The sequence below is a fragment of the Sciurus carolinensis genome, chromosome 8 (genome assembly GCF_902686445.1).
Source record: "Sciurus carolinensis chromosome 8, mSciCar1.2, whole genome shotgun sequence".
Lineage (NCBI taxonomy): Eukaryota > Metazoa > Chordata > Mammalia > Rodentia > Sciuridae > Sciurus > Sciurus carolinensis.
The window spans coordinates 78954586-78975620 of NC_062220.1; the positions used below are offsets into that span (position 1 = coordinate 78954586).

A 21035-nucleotide genomic window follows, 5' to 3' on the forward strand; every position below is an offset into this window, starting at 1 on the left:
GCTCTAAACATATACCATGGTAACTTCTTATTCTTCAGCGAGAATGACTGGTAAATTCTTAAACTGTTTTAGTGACTGCTGCTTCCAATTCTGTATGTCCATGATGAAGCACAGTGGGGAGTCATCAGACAGTCCTTAATAATGTCCCAGACACTGCCCTAATCCATCTGGTGGCAGCATTGGTGGTGGGTAACCTAGTGCAGACAAGCAGAGGAAGTGGGAGGAGGCCTGGATAAGGTTGGTTGCTTCAGTGCTGGAGAAGACTGGAGAGGGGCGTTTTTCTTATTGAATTGGTCTCTGTGTCTTCTGGGGCATTTATGTGGGACTTGGAGGGGGGCAGAGCACGTATACAAGCTCCCACTTGCCGGTGTACTAGCAAACCAGTTTGATTCATTCTTTTTGAGTGTTTTGTGATTTTTGTTTTTGTTTTCAAAAATGAACTTATAGTCTTATCTGTTCAGATCTTACTCCCTCAGATCTTTGATTTTACAAAGTGCTAGGAGAAATTCTGGGTCCTTTGGGTTTGAACCAGTCTAAATTTTCAACTCCCAAACAATCCTGAACACATTAACTATACAAAATACCAACTATAAACTTGGAGTGGTCTGATTTGGCATCATGGGGGCACCCTGGAGAGCTTGGAAACTACTGAAATTGCCTTTTTCTTTCTTTCTTTTTTTTTTTCTTTTTAGTTATACATGACAGTAGACTATATTTTGGCAGAATATACATACATAAAGTATAACTTATGCTATTAGGTTGAAATTGCCTTTTTCTTAAGACCGTTTTCTGATTTAAATGACCTAAGATAGACACATTGGTTTAACTCCAAAATACTCAGTGATTTCCAAGTGTTAAAGTGAAGACTCGTTATTTAGAATATATAACTTCATTCTGGATAGGTTTAACATATAGCTACTGAATGCTGATAGGTTCATTTGTTTTGGAGGAGGTGACTTAAAACATTGTAAAATCAAAAGCCTCTACTTCTATATTAAATCCCCCCCCACCAAAATTGCATGTGGTATTGGAGTGTTGGTCCAATAACTCAGTGGGAAAATGGTATTTAAGGTGCCTTAAAATATGCTGTCCAGAATTGCATTTTGTGAACAATTTCAAGGTCTTCAAATTCCTTCATGTTTGCATCTCATTTTGCTTAGTAGCTAAGGCATGACTCATTTCTAATGATGTGATTGAACTATAAGAAAATATGCCAGTTGAAAAGAGCATTTTACCAAATCCCAGGACTTGGTCATTGTATAAGGGAATAGATAACTAAGGAACTTTGGAAACAAAACCAGTGCAGGACTTGCTAGTACACACTCCTCAGGGTATATCACTAAAAATAGTGATCATTTTCCTGGCCATCTGACCTGCTGCTGTGTGAAGAAATCTTGAAGTCATTTCTCAGCCTTATTTTCCCCTCTTCACTTGATAGGCCACAAAAAAACCCACAAAAGCAAGGACGAGCAGGCTTTTATGATAATGTCGTCATCAGCTCCCAGCTTCAAACGCTTCTGCGGCTTTTGAGTTGTCATTTATAACTTGGAACTGAATCGACCCATAATTCCCCTGATACACTTAGAGAAATTGATAACAGACTCTGCGCTTCTTTTATGGCTCGGAGGAGGCAACTCCAATCACATCACTATTGGCAGGCAATATTATTTTTTGACATGGTTGTAAAAGTATAAAGGGGCTTATGGCATTTGTTTAGATGAGGAATGGGCTCTCAAGCTGTGCTGGGGTTTACAGGACCAGATTAGTGCGAAGCAAAGGGAATATGATGTTTGCAAACAGGATATGATTTTATATAAGTTTGGGTTTCATGCTCTGTTCCCTGGGGAAAGCCCTGCAGACAGCAGAGAATTCCACTCTTATCCTACAACAGACAAACTCCCAGTGCCAAAAGGGAGAAAAATAAATGTGGTCAATGGGCAATGTCAGACCCTTGATTGGAAGAGGAGGATCTGTGAAGAGGTGGCACAATTCTTTAGGAGGGTTGCGGAGTTGCAGAGCCTGGGCAGAATCTGGGCCTGCTTGATTGGTCAAAGATGGGCCAAAAACCAAGGCACCTTCTGCAGCAGCAACTTGCTGAGTCTGTGAACACAAAGCCAACTTCTTATTACTAACTTTTACTTGCCCATATTCTGTTTGATACACCTAGATCTAATACCCTTGATGGGAATTAGGGATGTCATTTTTGTGCTTGGAAGTGAGGGAGATGGGGCGAAGCATCAAGTAATTATTGGGGGTGTGTGATTCAAGGCTCATTCCAGTTGCTCGGAGGTTTTCTGCAGACCTTTGGGTTACATGCTCACAATACTCACTGTACAGGAAGCACATTCAGATGAAATGTCTTCAATTTTCTTTCACCCTATTAGAATTAATATATAAGTTCTTCCCTCTGTTATATAAATTAACCTACATGTATATATATGCACAAAACAAACATATATGTTCAGAAGAAAATTCTCTTATTTTATACCACATTTATACCTTTATATTGTTTTGGTTTTGGGGGGTATTGGGGATTGAACTCAGGGGCACTTGACCACTAAGCTGCATTCCTAGCCCTATTTTGACCTTATGACAGGGTCTCACTGAGATGCTTTGTACCTAGCTGTTGCTGAGGCTGGCTTTGAACTTGCAGTCCTCCTGTGTCAGCCTCCAGAGCCGTTGAGATTATAGGCATGTGCTACTGTGCCTGGCTATATTGTTGTTTACTATATGTTATACAACATTGGTCCTCCACGTTTATTCTCCCCAAAAGTTACTTGGAACTGTTACTCAAAATAGTTATTAAGATCTGGGCATGGTGGCACACACCTGTAATCCCAGCAGCTTGGGAGGCTGATGCAGGAGGATCATGAGATCAAAGCAGGCCCTAAGCAACTCAGCGAGACTCTGTCTCTAAATAAAATATAAAAAAGGGCTGCTGGGGATGTGGCTCAGTGTTTAAGTGGCCCTGGGTTCAATCCACAGTACCAAAGAAAAAGAAGAAAAAAGAAAAGTTATTTAGAAACAGTTCCATGGAAAGCCATTTAAAGGACTGCTTTGATTTTTTTTTTTTGGTGTTCTAATACTAGAGAATGACTTATGACAAAAGCCATGGACATATAGTTAAATTCAATGTAATAGAAAGATTTTGTCATAATGTATTTTACTACTGTGATTTAGGATGGTATTTTAGTTTGGATCTGGAATGTCCCCTAAAGTTTTATGTATTGAAGGCTTGGTCCCCAGTGCAATGTTCTGAGGTGGGGCTTTGGGAAGTGATTGAATCATTATCAGTGGATAATCCATTGTTGGATTAATAATTTGATGACATTAGTGAGAGGTGGTAGAAACTCTAGAAGGTGGTGCCTCGTTGGAGAAAGTGAGTCACAGGGGGCATGCCCTGGAAGGATAATTCTTGTCTCTGGTCCCTTTCTGTCCCCCTACCTCCTCTCTCTGCTTCCTGGCTGCCATGAACTGAGCAGTTTTCCTCCATCATGCCCTTCTGCCATGATTTTCTGCCTCATCTCAGGCCCAAAGCAACCAAACTGGCCGACCATGGACTGAAACCTCTAAGACTGTGGCCCAAAATAAATATTTTCTCTTTTAAATTAATTTTGTCAGATATCTTGGTCATAGCAATGGAAAGTTGACTAACACAAAAGGTCTTCTTTAAAACAATACCAATATTAGAAACTATAATTTACACCATCAGATGAGGAGTGAAGGGCCAGAAAAGTAAGTCAAGATATACTGGCAATGATTAGGCAAGGGCTTGAATGCAAAGACTAAGGGGACAAAGCTGTTGTTCTCAGATACTCAAAGCTGACCCATTGGACTGATCTGGATAAACGCCATGCTTTTGGAGCACAAAGGAAAGGGCTTCCAAATAGAAAAGGATGAAGAGTGGCCTGGGGGCACTCATACAGTCATAAGCTAAATCTTCAAGAACACTTAACATCAAGAACTCTCGATAATGATTGAGTCTATGTGAGTAGCATATGGGGGTTTGGTTATGAGTGTGGATTAAGGGAAGGCAGTCAGGCATTAACTGCTGAGGCTACAAAGACACCATATTATTTATAGTTGCACCGAGCTGTTACCAGTTGATAGAGAAATTGCCTACTCCCTCACCCTCTGCAAAGGTTTATGCCAACTTTGGATGTTTCTGAGGTCTTCATATTGACTCAGGAGCCTCTTTCTTTTATCATAACTAGATTTCATCATGTGTTATTCCCACCTAATTACCCTGAGAAGGCACAATGCCTTTTGATACATCAGAAGAAGAGGGGATGGCATCTGTTTCTCACATGCAGTAATCAGGATGATGTTGATTTCCTTCATATTAATGTTCAACTCAAACCTGGTTTGCAATCAGTGCTTCATTTCCTCTGCTGCCACTATCAAAGAGGCATCACAGTCCTCTTCCTTCCAGCACAACGAGAGGATCCACCCTGATTTGGAATCTCTCTTTTTCCCATCTCCCCTCCTAATTGTATTTGGATTTTCATTAGCTTTAAACTTGATGCAAATGATACTAACAGGAACACCCCACGGCACCTGGAAAAAGTAAAACTGATAAGCTGCCTTAATGAAATTGTTTGAGAGTTTTGTTTCATGCAGTGGATTCCCCAAAAAGATCATGTTGCTCTAGACTTGGAAAATATAGTACCAAGAATTATTTAAGCCAAGGAATTCCTTCTAAGAAATGAAGGAAGTTTCCAGTATTGCATAGATTATGCTAATTGTATATAATGAATAATAGTGGTAGGGATATAGACAACACTCCCTGCAGAGATAAACATGTGTACATTACTTTGTGTTTACTACAGAATGTGAAATTTTGTAGAACCATTAAGCATCTGATGTCCATTGCAGGAAGAGGAAAATTAGAATTGAAAACCTTAACTTCCTCCTTAATTCGCTTAGCTGTAGCATCCCATCTGTGATTAAATTCTTTCAGTTGCTTTGACATTAGGGCTAAGCATAACAGGATACATTCTGAAATAAGAATACTTCGTCTTCTTATATAAAATAAACATGAATATCGCAAAGCTATGAAAGTTCTTCAGTTGTCAACAAAATGGGATGGTTGGGAAATACCATCATCAAAGCTATACATGTGTGGTTTTTATGTTTTTGGTACCACGTCACCTACACACACACACACACACACACATGCACACACACACACACACTATGTAAACCACAGTAATGTCAATAACAGGATATCAAGAGGAGGAAAACAGATCCATTTCTAGAGTTTTTTTTTCCTATAATTTTTGTCCTATGATAATTATCTCCAGTTTCATATGTGCCCTGATCATAAACATTGAGACCAGGAGAAATTGAGCCTTAGACTCTGTGGTAGCTGAAGGTAAATGGATTTGATGAATTATAAGCTTCTATCTAACTTAAGAGTTTTATGGTTCTTTGCAATAAAAATTCAGAGAACTTAGAACATACTTGACTAAATTTAAATATGCAGTCATCTACTGATTGCTGCTTCTGATTGTCAAGAAAATGTAAGACACTGTAAGACATTAGGTCAAATAAAAATTTAGAGAAGACAAAGGAAATGGCACTACCTAGAAAAAAGGAATCTATGAGAGCCTGAATTGCAGGTAAACTGAGACCTAGCTTAACTTTTCATTTTGACATGAAAAAAGCTCCACGTGTATTTTCCTTTTATCATTTTTCTTACCCTGAAAAAAATTTGTGGATTCAGTTTTCCATCCCTGTGACAAGCCAATGTCCAACACATAGTACCCACATGTCACTGTTGGATTTGTATTTGTGAAGTATTTTGACCAAAACCTTATTAATGTAAGACAATATTTTCTGTTTCTTTTAAAATACAAAACTAAAATAACTATCCTGGTGAAGCTTATGTTCTATTGGATGAGAAATATAGGGAAATATGCATGAGTTTAACCTGTGTGCATATATATCTGTTGGTGAATGTTATGGAGAAAAAGTAGAGTGTGTGTGGGGTCTTGCAGGCCTGGGGATGGAACTGGGGTCAATGGGAGGGTTGCCTTTTGGAGATTAAAATCAATGGGTGTGGGTGGCTTGTGAGTCCTAGACTAAAGAGGAATACAGAGAATAATGAGATTTGTACTGAGAGTGGCGAGCAAGCAGGAGCCTTCAGGGGTGGGGAGGGATTGCCAAGACTGATTAGAGTTCTGGTGCCCCCTCCCCATTCTCCACCATGAATGTGTGGACAACTGGAGGTAGGGTTGTTCCTTCCAGAGTAGAGTACCTGGGTTTTCTTTTGACCCCTGGATTGAGGTGTGACAGGAGTGGGTAAGGGGCAAGTTGTATGTGCAGGCATATCCTGAGACCTGAGATCGCTCTTAATATTTGGCCATGGATGTCCAGAGGAGGTGGGGGAGCAGGGTGTGAGGGTATACTTATGTAGACTCTCAAAAATTTGGGGTTCAGTGGCAGTTTCTGGGCTATGAGATGCTTGTCTGAGTGGATCTATATCTTAGTGGCATTATGTACTTTTGGGTTCTCAATCCTTCAGGATGTTATTTGGACCTACTTTCCTATTTAAATAGTGCATTGAAGGGTACTCTAATACCTGCCTATTTTCAAGATGATGAAAATGCTTTGACATGTCTGACACTTCCCAGTGCCTTTGTAGCTGCATTTTAGTGTACTTTTGAATGGCACTCCTATGTTTTGTCCTCAGTTGTGTCAGATATAGATAAAGAATTCTTTATAACTGTGCTGCAAAATTCAGAATAACTGACTTATTCATACCATTAGTTAGAGCATCAACCAAAGGATGATGAGTTCTCAATCTTCATGTGTCAAATTTTGAATTTCTAGTATGTAGTGAAAGAATACAAATTTTGGTATCTAAATTTGAGGAATACTTTTTTACTAACAACTATTGATTCCTAATCCTCAGTATCCTAATAAATGAGACCAAATCAATAAAAATTTTGACCAAGTTATTTAAGGCTGTACTTTAACTTACCTAAGTAAAATAGACCCTACTGGTATCCTGAGGATTGATTTTAGTGATGGGATTGTCCATTGGGTAATGGGACAGGTACGATGCTCTGGAGTAGGCAGGTCCTAGAGAATTCTTTGAAATGTAGTCTATTAGACTCAGAAAAAAACTGGATGGATTCAAAGTCTTACAGAAAATGGTAGCCATTCTCTACTTCCAGAGAAAACCTACCTCAATCTCTTTTAATCCAAATAATAATCCCAGGGTTCTTATTGCTAAAGAAACAATTAGTGCTTACTTTTCTACAGAAAGGACAACTTGTTCAAGTCACACTATTAGTAGGTGCCGGGGTAGAGATGGTTGATTCCCAAGCTCTTAACCACAAGACTGTACTCAGAACTCTCCATAATTCCAACCTCACATGAGTGTCAACACTTCCTTCCCAAATGAGAACAGCTCAGCCAGAAGAAAGCACACTTACTTCTTTTGCCAAGAGCATTCTCCTTTTTATTGAAATTCCTATGAAGTGTTAAATCCAAGCACTCAAACATCATCAATTTGGGGTAAAAAAAATTACACATCTGTGCATAGCATCTCTGCCTTGGACCAATCCACTCTGAGATGAGTTAACATCTCATTTCACACACCTACTGAGTCAGACTAAATTTTATTAAGCTTCTCCCTATAAAAATAGGGCTCTAGCATGTACTGTCTAGTGAATAAAAGGATTAGAATATTATGAAGTACCCTTTATGCAGAATGTACATCAGATTAGATGAAGAAGCAATAGGAAAATAGTAAAATGGAATTACTTGGCTCTGTTTCTAACTTAGTCTTGGTAGGACTGAATTCACTGAAACTGAATAGCAATAGGGACTCAAATTCCTTGACTGGCCATGTAACCCACAGGAATCTGTATATTACTTGGCAAATCTGTGAGTCCACCAGTATCTTATGTCAATGTCCTAAGACTCTCAAGATGTAGCACTTTTGCCAGAATAAACATTTCACTACTTCTTGTTACTGGCAAGTAAATAGCAAAGGGATATTTTCTCTGAAGATGAAGAGCGAGTAGAAATTGCACATGCAAGGTCAATGGAGCTTCCAGAAAGCAGTTGATCATACTGGGAATGGCTTGTGGCAGAGTCTTAACATACCCGGTGTGCCCCTTGTCTCCTCCAGCTGCCTCGTGAATAGTTCACGCCTTCTTTCCATATGGAATATCAGTCACAGTCTTCATTCATCATATCCATGGTTTTATTTGGAATCTGAAGGTCTTCCCTGTAGCCGCTCTGTTTCTTTTTCATCTTACCATGACTAAAGAAGCTAAGGTGTGGGCATTATAACCTATAAGTGATCCCAAGGGAATGAACTGTCATTCATGTCTTCCTCCCAGTGTTGAACAAAAGACAGAAAGCATGTGGGTTCACCCACCCATTGTCATCATAAATCCATCCCAGCTCTATTTCAAGGGTCTCAGGTTTTCAGCAGAACAACTAACATGAGATGAATATACACATTTAAGGAGATGGCATGTTGTGTCTCATGAGAAGAGAGGATACCCATTATTATAGGCTAAAGAGATGATTACAATAAAGAACATGAGAGGTCCTCAGCCCAGAAGTTTGACTCTCAGCATTGTTCTACAGAAGAGAAAATGACAATCACCCAGAGCTCTCAGGAGGTTTTAAAGTGTTGACACCTAAATGACTGGAGAGCTGCCCTGGATGGTTTTATGATTTTAGGGTATGTGTCCTTCTTCCCAACTGGAGTCTGAAAAAATAGTAATGTGAAGACTCTGATGATTTTTATTTCACTTATTTGAGCTCCAGTTTCTTCATCTATGAAACAGAACTAAACAAGTCTCCCTTATTAAATGATTTTGAGGATCAAATGGGATGATGTAAGTTATCAATGGCAGCTTTATGTGAAAATTGGCACTGATGCACTTCAGGCTGTGGGGACAGGGGAGTCCTGATTAGGTCCAGTTCTGCAGAAAGTGAATGGGCTGCCCTGCAACCCTGAGTTCTTACCTGACCTGCCTACCCAACAGCTTGCTTCTCATTCAGATCATGGCACCGTGGGGGGATGTACGCTGGGAGGTACACTGCTTTCAGAAGCCCCAGTAATGATGCACAGGGCAAAGAACCTTGATTTAGCTGTGAAAACTCTGGATTCAAATCTTCACACTGTCACTGCTTCAAAAGTGGCTTTCCAGCTCTACAGTGTAAAGCCCAATTCAAAAGGTCTGAGTGGGGCCTGAGAGTCTGACTTCCTCACAAGCATTCAGGTGATGTCTGTGGACCACACTGAGTGGCCAGATCCTGTAAGACCACGAGGGGGAAAATTATTTAACTTTTATGGACCTCAGTTTCTTTGTCTATGAAGTAAGGTAACAAGTGGAAGGTGATTTATTGTCCCTTCTGGTGATCAGATTTGACATAATTATGGGTATTATCCAAATTTAAAACAGAATTTTTTTAAAAAATTAATTTTTCTTGAAGATCAGTTAGTGGGCTCCCATTAGCTTGTCATGGAGAATTTAATTGATTAAGTCTTGGTTGTCTGTTTTCTTTGGGCAAACTGTTATGGGGTAGGGAATTTTCTATGAGAGGTGGAGATGATCCATGGTGATAGAGGTCCAGGGTATTGGCGCACTGCAGATGTTGGTGGATGATTTAGTGAAGAGCCATTGGTGCAAGATGATGCATGAAAGGAAGCAAGTGAGAGCTTGAAGTCTAGGCATGGTGCTGCCTGAAGAGGAGAGAAGGTTCTTCACAGTCCGATATGTATTGCAGGACCTGAGCAGGGGAGGGATTTTATATTGCATTTTAGCTTTTTAGCAACAATAAAACACTGTCAGGAAAAGTATCAGTATAGGATTAATGTTTCTTGGTCTCTTAACAGAATTTATTAAGCATCTATTATGTGTCAAACCCTGAAGACAGATATCATATCCCTGTACCTATGGCACCTACACTAGCTCTCATGGCATATCATCAAGAAGAGTACTATAGAACAAACAATATAGAAAACCTTTTTAAAGGGTCTTAGAACCTTTTTAAAGATCGCCATATTCATGGTCTGTCTTGGACTGCCATAACAAAATAACATGGTCAGGGTGGCTTAAAGAAAAACTTATTTTTTTCACAGTTCTGAAGACTAAATGTTGAAGATCTTGGTGTTGGCAGATTTTGTATCTCCTGAGGCTCCTGCCCTTGGTTTGCAGATGGCTGTCTTCTTGTTGTGTCCTCGGAGAGCCTCTTAGTAAACCTGCATCCCTGGTTTCTCTTTCTCTTCTTATAAGGACATCAGTCATTTTGTATTAGGGTTCCACCCTCATGGTTTCCTTTAAACTTAATGACCTCCTTACAGGCACTATCTCCAAATGGAGCCACCTCAGGGTTAGGGCTTCATGTAATGAATTTGAAGGGGATGTACAATTCAGTCTATCACAATATCAATGTCTGGGGTAATTTTGGTTGGAATTCCAGCTTTTGCTTTATCAGCTATTTAACTTCGATCAAGTTCCTTAACCTCTTGAAAACTCAGTTTCTTCTCTTGTGAAAGTAACTAATAATACACTTATTAGGCTATGATAAGGGGAAAATACAGGTAAGTTTGTAAAATGCTTAATAGTTCTAGTTGTTAGGAAGGGACTCAGTCTCAATCCCTACATCTTTTCTTAAATGCTGACCAAACTTATTTACTTTTTGCTTTCTTTGGGCAATACATTAGTCTTCGATACCTCTTCCACTGAATCTACTAATAAGTTAGGTGGTGTTTTTCCTCTGAACCTCACTCTTCCCATGCCCTCTTATCATCATGTCCAGAAACAACATTTCAATTGGAAACTTCAGTTCTAGCCCTAAGAATAGAAAAGTGAGGATAGAAAAATACCAAGATGCTCAAATACCTCTGAAGTGGGGAAGGGTAATAATACTAGTTCCCAAAACAAGCAAATAAGAAATTTGACTTGCAGTTGCCCCTTTATGCAATGTATGGGGCTTAAAACAGAGTAAGCTAGTCAGAAAAACCAAAAATAAAATTTTAGACATTAAGGCAAGTAGGAATGATTTCAGTAATTTTTTAAAAAGTATGAACTACATTTTATGTTACCAAGTCAAGATGCTTTATTTAGAAATATTTGACCCACAATAGATGATTCTTTTAAAAAAATTCACTTTACCTGGTGCAATGCAAAAACTTAAAAAGACAATTTCTTTCACAGTGAACTTTTATACAACATGCCTACAGTGGCACAGAATCAATGCTGTGATGAAAAACCTCTGTTTCTTTGTTGAGTCTGGTGTCTGTCAGTAGGTTTCTAGGGGCATCTGATCATTATTTAAGCTTAAACTCAATTATTCAAAAATGCCCTGTGGCCCTAGCATAGCAGCAAAAACTTACTAAACTGCTTAGTATTGGGTGAGGAGTTTCATTTCCCAACTTTCAGGGTGAAATGTTCAAGGCATCTGAGTAAGAATCTTGTACCACGTTAACCATGTACAGTGCACATGAAATCTGTTTTGTTAATAGGCACAATGGTATTATATTTAACTCTGGGAATATTTCCGAAAGAAATCAACAAGCTGCATTTAGATTATACAAAGGAGACTGTGCCTAAATTCCTTTTCTTCTCAGTCATTCCCTTTCCATTTTAAATACCTTCACATCCACTTTGAGGACAGGTAGCTTAATCTCTATCATGTGCGGCTTTTCAGAGCATTAGCTTTGTTTCAAGTGCCAGTGATTGAGCTTTGCTGCATGTGCTTGGCAGAGTCTGCAAAGGCCCACGTTCATTCAGGAAACTCCAGTTGAACTAGATCCATATGTTGCTTAAAAAAATGTAGCTTTCTGATTGGAGGTAGTTTCTGGCTTCCAGCATTATCACAGATGATTTTTGTTCTTTGATGTGCTGCTAAATAGAAAGTAATGTTAGAACCAGAACTCTGGGATTTTTTTTTTTTTCTTGGTTAACGTTTTCTGCGAGCTTACTATTTCAGCATTGAGTTGTACTACGTAAAGCACTCCACATGCATTGATTAATTGAATGCTAACAATAATTCTATGAGGAAGATGGTATTATCTCTATGGGGGGAGTTGAATCCATTAATAAACTTGACCAAGTCTGAATGGTTTGCAAGTAGACGTACTGGTTTTCAAGTTCTCAAACCCTAGAATCAACACAATTTATAAAGTGCAATTGTACTAAACGGGGATGATCCCCTTGCAGTGCTACCACCTAGAATCAAATAGAAGCAGCTTTGCGCAGAGGTTCGTTCCTGGTCACATCTGTTAAAAAGTCTAAGTGAAACTGAAATTTCTCCAAATCCCAGGATTGTGGAAAGCTCTCGGTCGAAAATGACTGCTAGGTAAATTATTGAAAGCCATATTTTCTTGGTACAATTTCTCTTGATAAGGCTAACTTAGCAATCAAAATTCCTAGAACACATGTCCAATCTTACTCTGGCTTCACCTTTCTTTGTATCTCCTTTTCTCAAATCACGTTCCTTCTTTGTACAATTTGGAAGTAAAGTCCTTTCTCAGTGAAATGAATGCTTCTCAAATTATTATGTACAGAAGGGAAAGGTTTTGTTTACTTGTTTTATTTCCCATCTGTCACATTACAGAGCAAAAAATACAAACTACTAAAAATGAGATATGAAAGAGACATAATAAAACATAACCCTAGTCATTTTTCATTAGATTCATAGACCATTCTCTATTCTTATCCTCAGGCAGAGACTAGACCTCTTCATGAATGCACATCCTTGAGAGTTAGACCAGTTAGACTCCCCAAGTGCCCAACAGAAAGAAGTCTCCTTGGGTTAAGCTTTGATGGTGGCCACACAAAGAATCAGCTCAGCTAGTTCCTCTGAGACATGGTTTTGCTTTCTCTGCTTTAGAATTTTCAAACTGTGTAAGAATAAATCATTCCAGGATCTGGGGCTATAGCTTAATGATAGAGCACTTGCCTAGCATGCACAAGTCCCTGGGGTTTGAACCCCAGTGCCACAGAAACATTTTTTTTTTTTTTTAATCACCTTGGATAGCAGAAGTTAAACACCAGAAGGCCAGGAGCAGCATTCATCACAGGCAGGTTTATTTTAGCCTAACTTAAGATTTTTTTAATACATTAATTCTTATCAATATTAAATATTAAGACATTGCACCTAAGATTGCTGTATTTTGAACTACTAATGAAATATCATTCCACCATTTCCTTATGACAAAAAATGGTTGGAACTGTGTAGATGCTGCCCTTTTAGACGGGGTATAGCCATTCCATTCAACCACAGTTCCAACCACAGAACTCCTGTCCCACACTACACCTCTGCCCTTTACCTTACATTATGTCACAGTGTGTTACCAGGCCAGCCTTGGGAGTCATTCAAGCATCTTTAGCAGGGTGGTTATATGCAAATCTCTCTAATTTTTTTTTTTGTACTTTGTTCCCATTCTTGGACTTTGCTTCGTCCCAATATGTTTACATTTGTCAACCCATCTCTTTAACACCAAGAAAATTATTCATACAATAGTTAGCAGTTGAATTATTTCAGCTCCAGATCTGAGGAAATATCTTAGGGGAGAAAATCTCTGTTGTTATTATTTTTGAAGTATAAATTAACATAATGTATATTGTCCAGTAACACATTTATGGACAATTAACTCACTGGGAACTCTGATCATTTTGTAAACTTCTAGTTGCACTTTTATTTTATTGTCTATTTTTTATGTGGTCAAATTCAGAATAAACAATTAAAAAAAAAAAAAACAGTGAAGGCCAACAAGGGCTTGCCCCAAAGGTTTGCAAAAGCACAGAGGCTGCTGGATAATAGGGCACTCAGTAGATATCTGTGTTCTTGCAAAATTCTGAGTTGGCCCTTGTTTTTTACCAGCTTAATTCATGTTCCTGATTCACAGTGGAATGAAGAAACAGTGAAATGGTGTTTTTTGAAATGTTATCTCCCTCTCTCAACTGTTCAGAATCTCTTTCAAAGGAGGGCAACGCTTGGGAGGGGGAGTGTAGTCAGAAATGGTGCTCACATATTTTCATCCAATACAATGAATCGGGGCTGCACAAAGACAGCAGTCTCTCTGTGCTGTCCCAGTCTGCTGCGTGGGCAGGGTCAAACCCAGGGTCCTCAGGAACAACTGTTACTCAAGGACCCTGCTTTTAGTAGGTAGAGATTGTCTGGGTTTTTGTTGTTGTTTGTTTTAAAGAGATGCCCATATTTATGTGATGTCACTTGATCTTTTATTTTGCCATTAATGATCTGTAATTATTTCTTTTATAAATCACTAACATGAGTTGCAGACTTTCCTTTGATGTGTTAAGTATATATAAGGTCAGACTGAAGCAAAAGAACGGGAAGAATCACAAAAAGTTTTTCCTGGCTCTGTCACCATCATTTGTGAAACCGAGGGCAGAACCATGCTTAAGAATAGGTTGATAGCAAAGCATCAACCTACTGATGGTGGGACATGCCTGTCAACCCAGTGAGTGACTCAGGAGGCTGAGGTGGGAAGATGGCAAGTTCAAAGTCAGCTTCAGCAACTGAGAGAGGCTCTAAGCAACTTAGCAAGACCCTGTCTCAAAATAAAAAATAAAAAGGGGTGGGAATGTGGCTCAGTGGTTAAGTGCCCCTAGGTTCAATTCCTGGTACCAAAATAAATAAATGAATAAATAGGTTGATAGCAGCATTGACTCTGTTCAGCTGACAGAGTCATTTAGGGGAATTTGGGAGAAAGACAGTGTTGCTAAAAATTATGTTTGGTTATATTCTGAATAAAAAGCAAAACAAGAAGCTCAACTTCTAAATGACCTAAAAGCAGCATACCACAATGATGCAGCCACATCAAGGTTTATAGCAGCTAAATTCACAATAGCTAAACTCTGGAACCAACGTAGGTGCCCTTCAACAGATGAATGAATAAAGAAAATGTGGTATATGTAAACAATGGAATATTTCTTGGCCATAAAGAAGAATGAAATTATGGCATTTGCGGTAAATGACAGATCTGGAGACTACCATGCTAAATGAAATAAGCCAATCCCCCAAAACCAGTTTGAAAGTTCTCTCTGATATGCAGATGCTAACACATAACAAGAGGGGGATAGAAGTTCATTGGATTAGACAAAGGGGAATTAAGGGAAGGGAGGGGTGACAGGAATAGGAAAGACAGTGGAATGAATCTGAACCCACTTCCTATGTACATATAGGAACACTCCACAGTGAATATCCACATCATGTACAACCACAAGACTGGGATTCCAATTAGAATAAGAATCGTTCCATGTTTGTAAAATTACGTCAAAATATACTCTACTGTCATGTATATCTAAAAAGAACAAATTTTTTTAAAAAGTAATAATACAAATAGAAAGTGCTTTCTCCCTATCCCCACTCTCTCTCTCTTCCACACCTTCTGGCCACCCTCTCTGATTTCTCTTTTTGCTTCTTCCTTCTTCTCTATAGAGTCATGCATGGTTTAACAAGGAGGTTATGTTATGGACAATGCAGCTACCTTGTTACATTATTTTCTCTCTGGGCAAACATCATAGCATGTATTTACACGAATCCACAGAGTATAGGTAGATCACTCAGGATGGCCTCTGGGTGCAGTCAAGAGATGTATGAGGACACTGCCTACATAACACAGCAGACTCTTTTTTATAGTAAACTTATTTTAATAAGCAAGAGAACACTCTAACAAAAAACGTGTATACTCTAGTGAATACATAAATCAGTAACAAAGTCATTTATTCTCATTGTCAAGTGTTATGTACTATACATCATTCTATGTGCTATGTTTTCACATAATTGGCAGAACAGTAGGTTTGTGAAACTGCATTGTCACAAACACGTTAGTCACATATTTGCTATAGTATGATGGTGACAACAATGTTACTAAGTGATAGGAATTTTTCAGCTTCATTATAATCCTATGGGACCAAGTGGCATAGATACTGTCATTGACCAAAACACCATTGTGTGACACATAACTGTTTTTCCTTTAATTCCTACCATGAAGGAATCTAAACAGCTTCCAAAACAAACAAGCAGAGCCATTGAGAGAGAGAGAGAGAGAGAGAGAGAGAGAAAAGTAATTATTTGAAGGTGAAAATACAGTGATCCAGGAATGAGGATGGTACATGTGGTAGCTACCACTTGTACCGCTTTTGGCTTCTGAATTTCCAGCAGCCAATATGGGGAAGGCAACACACTTATTTATTTGTTTTTCAGTGTTTCTAGGGAAAGATTCCTCAACTTTGGCATTACTGACGTTTTGAACCAGATAATTCTTTGTCCAGGGGCTGTCTTGTTGCAGGGTAGGACTTTAGCATTATTCCTGGCTTCCACCCAAAAACCAGTAGCACACCTCCCTGCTTAGTCAGAACAACAAAAATGTATCCAGAAATTGCCAAATGACCCCTGAGAGGTGAAACCACCGTCACTGAGAACCACTGCTATAAAATATGACAAATTAAAACACTTAGGAAAAACATAATTAAACCAGGTACAACTTGCAACATTCGATTTTTAAAATACTTTAGCAACTGTAAGCAGGTGAACTTCAATAATTCTGAAGATAAGACATTCATGTAGTTCTTAGAAAATAATTAGGAAACTCTGTAGAGTCTGAAAATATGATTAGAATATGCTCCTAATAAATCATTTGATTATTTATTTTACTTTTTAGATTTTGATTTTACTAGCATGAAAATCAATGTACGTTAGGAGCTCATACTCTTCTGGGTTCTCATTCCAACTTCTCTAATTACAAACTGAATCTCCTCTATGAATTGCATATATGAAACTGCTCAATGAGAATGCTTATGTCAATGGCAGTGGTAAAAACTGTATGAGTTAATATAGGTAAAGAGGTTTGCACAGTGCTAGGAGCAAAATAAATTCTCAATAACTGTTAGCTAACAATCATTATTGATATTGACTTTATTATCTCTAAACAGTAGAGAATGGAACAGAACTTAGAGTAGAATATGTAAAATGAAACTAGAAACCTGGACTGTCCCTATTAGTTTTCTATTACTTTCTTGGCTGAATTGAGGTCTCTCATTTCTACCCTCTGTGCTCCACCACTAATGGTTAATGCAGTTTTCCACATTATCCCTTACTCTCTTTCACTGTCGGTGAGAAAGATTGCAACATGTGCTTCTTTCAGATGTGAATGGTGTTATGTAGAGGGAAAGCTGCTTAAAATAGATGTTTAACAAGTATTTTATTTTCCTTTACTTTTCCTCCTGTTGGAGTTCCTCTGTTGCTCCATAGAAAGAGTATCTTCCTAAGAATTTTAGGAGCCTTGGGTGATGAATAATAGGAATAATGCCATATGTTTCCCTCTCTCCCTCCCTCTTTCCTCCCATCTCCCTCCTTCCTTCCCTCTCTTTTTATATCAATGAGTCCTGCTGGTCACATTGATGTACATTATCAATATTCATGTGTTTTGACAATGCCAGTTGCTCTGAATTCTCTAAAGTTAATAGATAAATGGAGAATCCGTTCCTCTTCATCCTTTCAGGTTATAGTATTTTAAAAATTGGTTCCAAAGTTTTCTACTTTGTTCTCATTTGTAGAGATAAAAAATATTTTGCCTGTTTCAATTTTTACTTAGTATCAAACATTTCTGACAATGTAATTAATGTACAAAGAAGAAAATCAGTTTTATTGGTCTGCTGAGCAATGGTTTTACTTATAATCTTCTCTACATCCACCACTCTCTACCCTACAAAATAGACATGTGTCCCTGAAAGCATGGGCTGGGGCATCTCAGTGACAGACTGCTGCCTTTGGAATTGTGCCTTCTCCACTGATGTCCAAATCTTCCTTGAAAGTCAACCTCATACAATTCTCATGCAAAAGAATACTTCCTCCCATCTCACCAAGGTTGTTGAATTCCTCTCTCAGAAAGTCCTTTTGTAGGCAATCTCCCCATCATGCCTGAATTCTAGATGTGGACCCATGTTAGATTCAGACCCTCCTACATATTGAAAAAGTGATTTGAATTTAGGGAGACTATTTTGAGATTGATAGTTTTTAATTCCAGCAATAAAATAAGGTCTCTGTAGACAGATTACTGGGCAGACTACTTTATGTTTTGAACATTAGTTACATAGTGAGAAATATTTCACAACTGAAAACACTTTCTTTTCCTTTTTTTCTTTTTCTTTTTTTGAATGGCACATAAACAAAAGCTTGGTAAAGATACCAGAGGAATTTCAATGGGGTAGTAAGTTGGGTATTGCCATATTAATTCTAACATCCAGCTATACCCTGCTAGCCCATGTAAGCAGCATATCATTGGGAACTTCTGTTTGGAATTCTGGCTAGATTTCTCCTCTGCTATCCAGCAGACTACACTCCTGACCTTGAAAATGAGACAACCTTACCAACATTTCCTCAGGGGTAAGATGAATATGTCATGTCTTTCTCCTCCCAACTACACTGTTCTTCTCTCCAGTTAAAATATGTCAGTCTCTTCCAGTTTAAACAACCTCCCTTCAGTTTAAAAATTCTGTCTGTTATAGATCAACTTTTATTGCCAGGCAGACTCTCTTCAAGTAGTTGTTCAGTCACTCAGATTTTTCTCTAAAGGTGGCATTTGAGCACCTGAAGAAGGGATGGAGACCTGACAGGTCCTTGGATCCTCTTGCTATTCTTTGGATACTCAGGTTTTCATGGCAGTCTCCCAATGTCACTGATTATTCTTGCTCTCCCTGCTTTGAAGCTGAGGTTGCCAGGTGATTAATTCCTGATTTCTGCTTTTTCCACAAACTGGAGTTGGGCAGAGGCCCTGGGCTCCAGCAGCCTCGCCCTGACTCACATTAGTACTAGTGGTCCCCTGCACCTCCCTCATGGGCTGCACCAGCCCCAGCCATAGTTAGTCCATTCATAGACTCTCCCAGGGCACACCCCTTGGGGATTGTGGGAATTTGTGGCTTCCATTTGTGCAACACAAGAACCAAGAACACCTTACTTCAGTCTGAATTTCTATTCTTTTTTCCACGCTGCTCTACAGACTTCATTCTTCCATGAATCGATGATGCTCAATTTAGTGCAGACAGGACTCCAAAGGTCATAAATGTGATTCAGAGCAAAGATTTGCTTACCATTTTGTCAGTTTCCTGAAACATTTTCCTCTTTTGTTCACATGCCACTCTCTGTTTTTGTTGCTTTGTTGTTCCTTTTGGGCCTGCCTTTCCCCAGTTTCTCAGTACTGGAAGGATGGCTTTTATGTTTTCCTTCCTGTCGTCAGATCCTATATGCAGCATCATCAGCAAACCCAGTACCTGGTGGTTGCAGGTAGAAAGAGTCTGTTCCCTGAACTATCATTATAGAAGCAGTTCTAGCAGTCTCTCATTGTTGTCATTAACATAGGACTGTGATCTGGGACAACCAGTCTTCGTTTCTGACATGGAAAGAAATTTTTAAAAAAATTCTCATTTACCACGAAGTCTGACTTTTTAAATGCATATTGATGAAAATTCTACTTTGAAAGTCATTTTCTTCTATTTCTTCTATGTCAATCCTAATCTTCCTTTCAGTTCATATGCTGTTGTCCCTTAATTTACACAACACACACACACACCTCACCAAGAAGCTGCTGAAGGACAGATGAAGAAGTGCATGGAAAGAAAAATGGTAAAACACATTTTGTTTTCAAAAAGGAAATAGTTCTGTTGTTAAGAATTTGCCTTGCAAATCTTTTTTTTTTAATTGTAAACAAATGGGATACATGTTGTTTCTCTGTACATGGCGTAAAGGCATACCATTTGTGTAATCATAAATTTACATAGGGTAATGTTGTTTGATTCATTCTGTTATTATCTCAGAAAGAGCTTAGTAATGAGCTAACTTGGTCAGCATGCTTATTCCCTGCTCCATATCCATTTCCCCCACTTTTACTGTTCTCACCAACTATATCTTCCATTATTTTTCATATTCACAGCCAGATCTGTGCCACTGCCCCTCGATTTCCAAAAGCTGGAGTGCCTGCCAATTTCTTGTTAAGCTGTCAAGTCTTTGTTTCCACCATTATGGGATTGCTAATTTAGCCCCTTGATCCTGCTCATTTGTAGCCATCTCATTTAAATCATTCTTGATCTTTCCCCTTCCTTTCCAGTCCCAAAACATTATTCCATGGCAAGAACTACTAACAGTGGATAAACTCAGCCATTATCCCTTCCCCAGAGTTATTTCTAGGGTTAAGAAATCCTGTAGCAGTTGAAATCAGATCTCTCATATGTGAGTGACTCTCAGTGCTATCACTGATGTAGGAAAGTGTTTTTGGCAATCTCTTTGACTAATAAAAGGGACAAAGAAGAAATATTTACTTTCTATCATGTGAAGGGAAAGGCAGGGAGTAGATAAGGGTGTTTCTTCTAGTGACAAGGATTATAGAAGACTTTATGAGCCATATCTTCTTTCATCATTGGAGCTTTTCTAAGACATGGCATGCGTGTGGGTAGTTTTTGGTAGCAAGTTTAGATCCTGCAACACCATTTGGAATATGATGACTTGGAAAGTATGCTTGTAGATTGACTTATGAACCAGCTTTGGGGTATGACCTTGCTGTAGACTTAATCATATCCCCTTTAAATTCATATGTTGAAGCCCAAAACCCTAATATGATTATATTTGATAGGAGTTTAGGGAGAAATTAAGGTTAAATGAGGCCATAAAGGTCCTAGTGCAAGAAGAACCCAAAACCAAGGCCATGTGAGGACAGAGTAGAAAGGCAGCCATCTGCAAGCCGAGACCCTCCCCAAGAGCCAACTCAGGCAGCATTGCTCTTGGACTTCCAGCCTCCAAAACCGTGAGAATAGATTGCTGTTGTAGAAGCTGCCTAGCCTATGATATTTTATTATAACAACCTGAACTAAGACAAAATTCAAAATGACCTATTTGTGATCAGATTATGTCCATAAAACTTGACCATTATCAACATTTATTTATAAACTAAATGTATATAAAACATAGGATGAAGTAGCATTTAGAATAAATGTTTTTTATGTATAAGTAAATGAATGAATGATACATTCTGTAGA

General features: G+C 38.7%; 1 protein-coding gene across 1 annotated transcript in view; it reads left to right on the top strand.

Annotated features, from left to right (window-relative positions):
- Positions 1-21035, top strand: part of Hdac9 (histone deacetylase 9) — a 701371-nt gene that overhangs the window by 637051 nt on the left and 43285 nt on the right. The gene's annotated exons all lie outside the window — the stretch shown is intronic.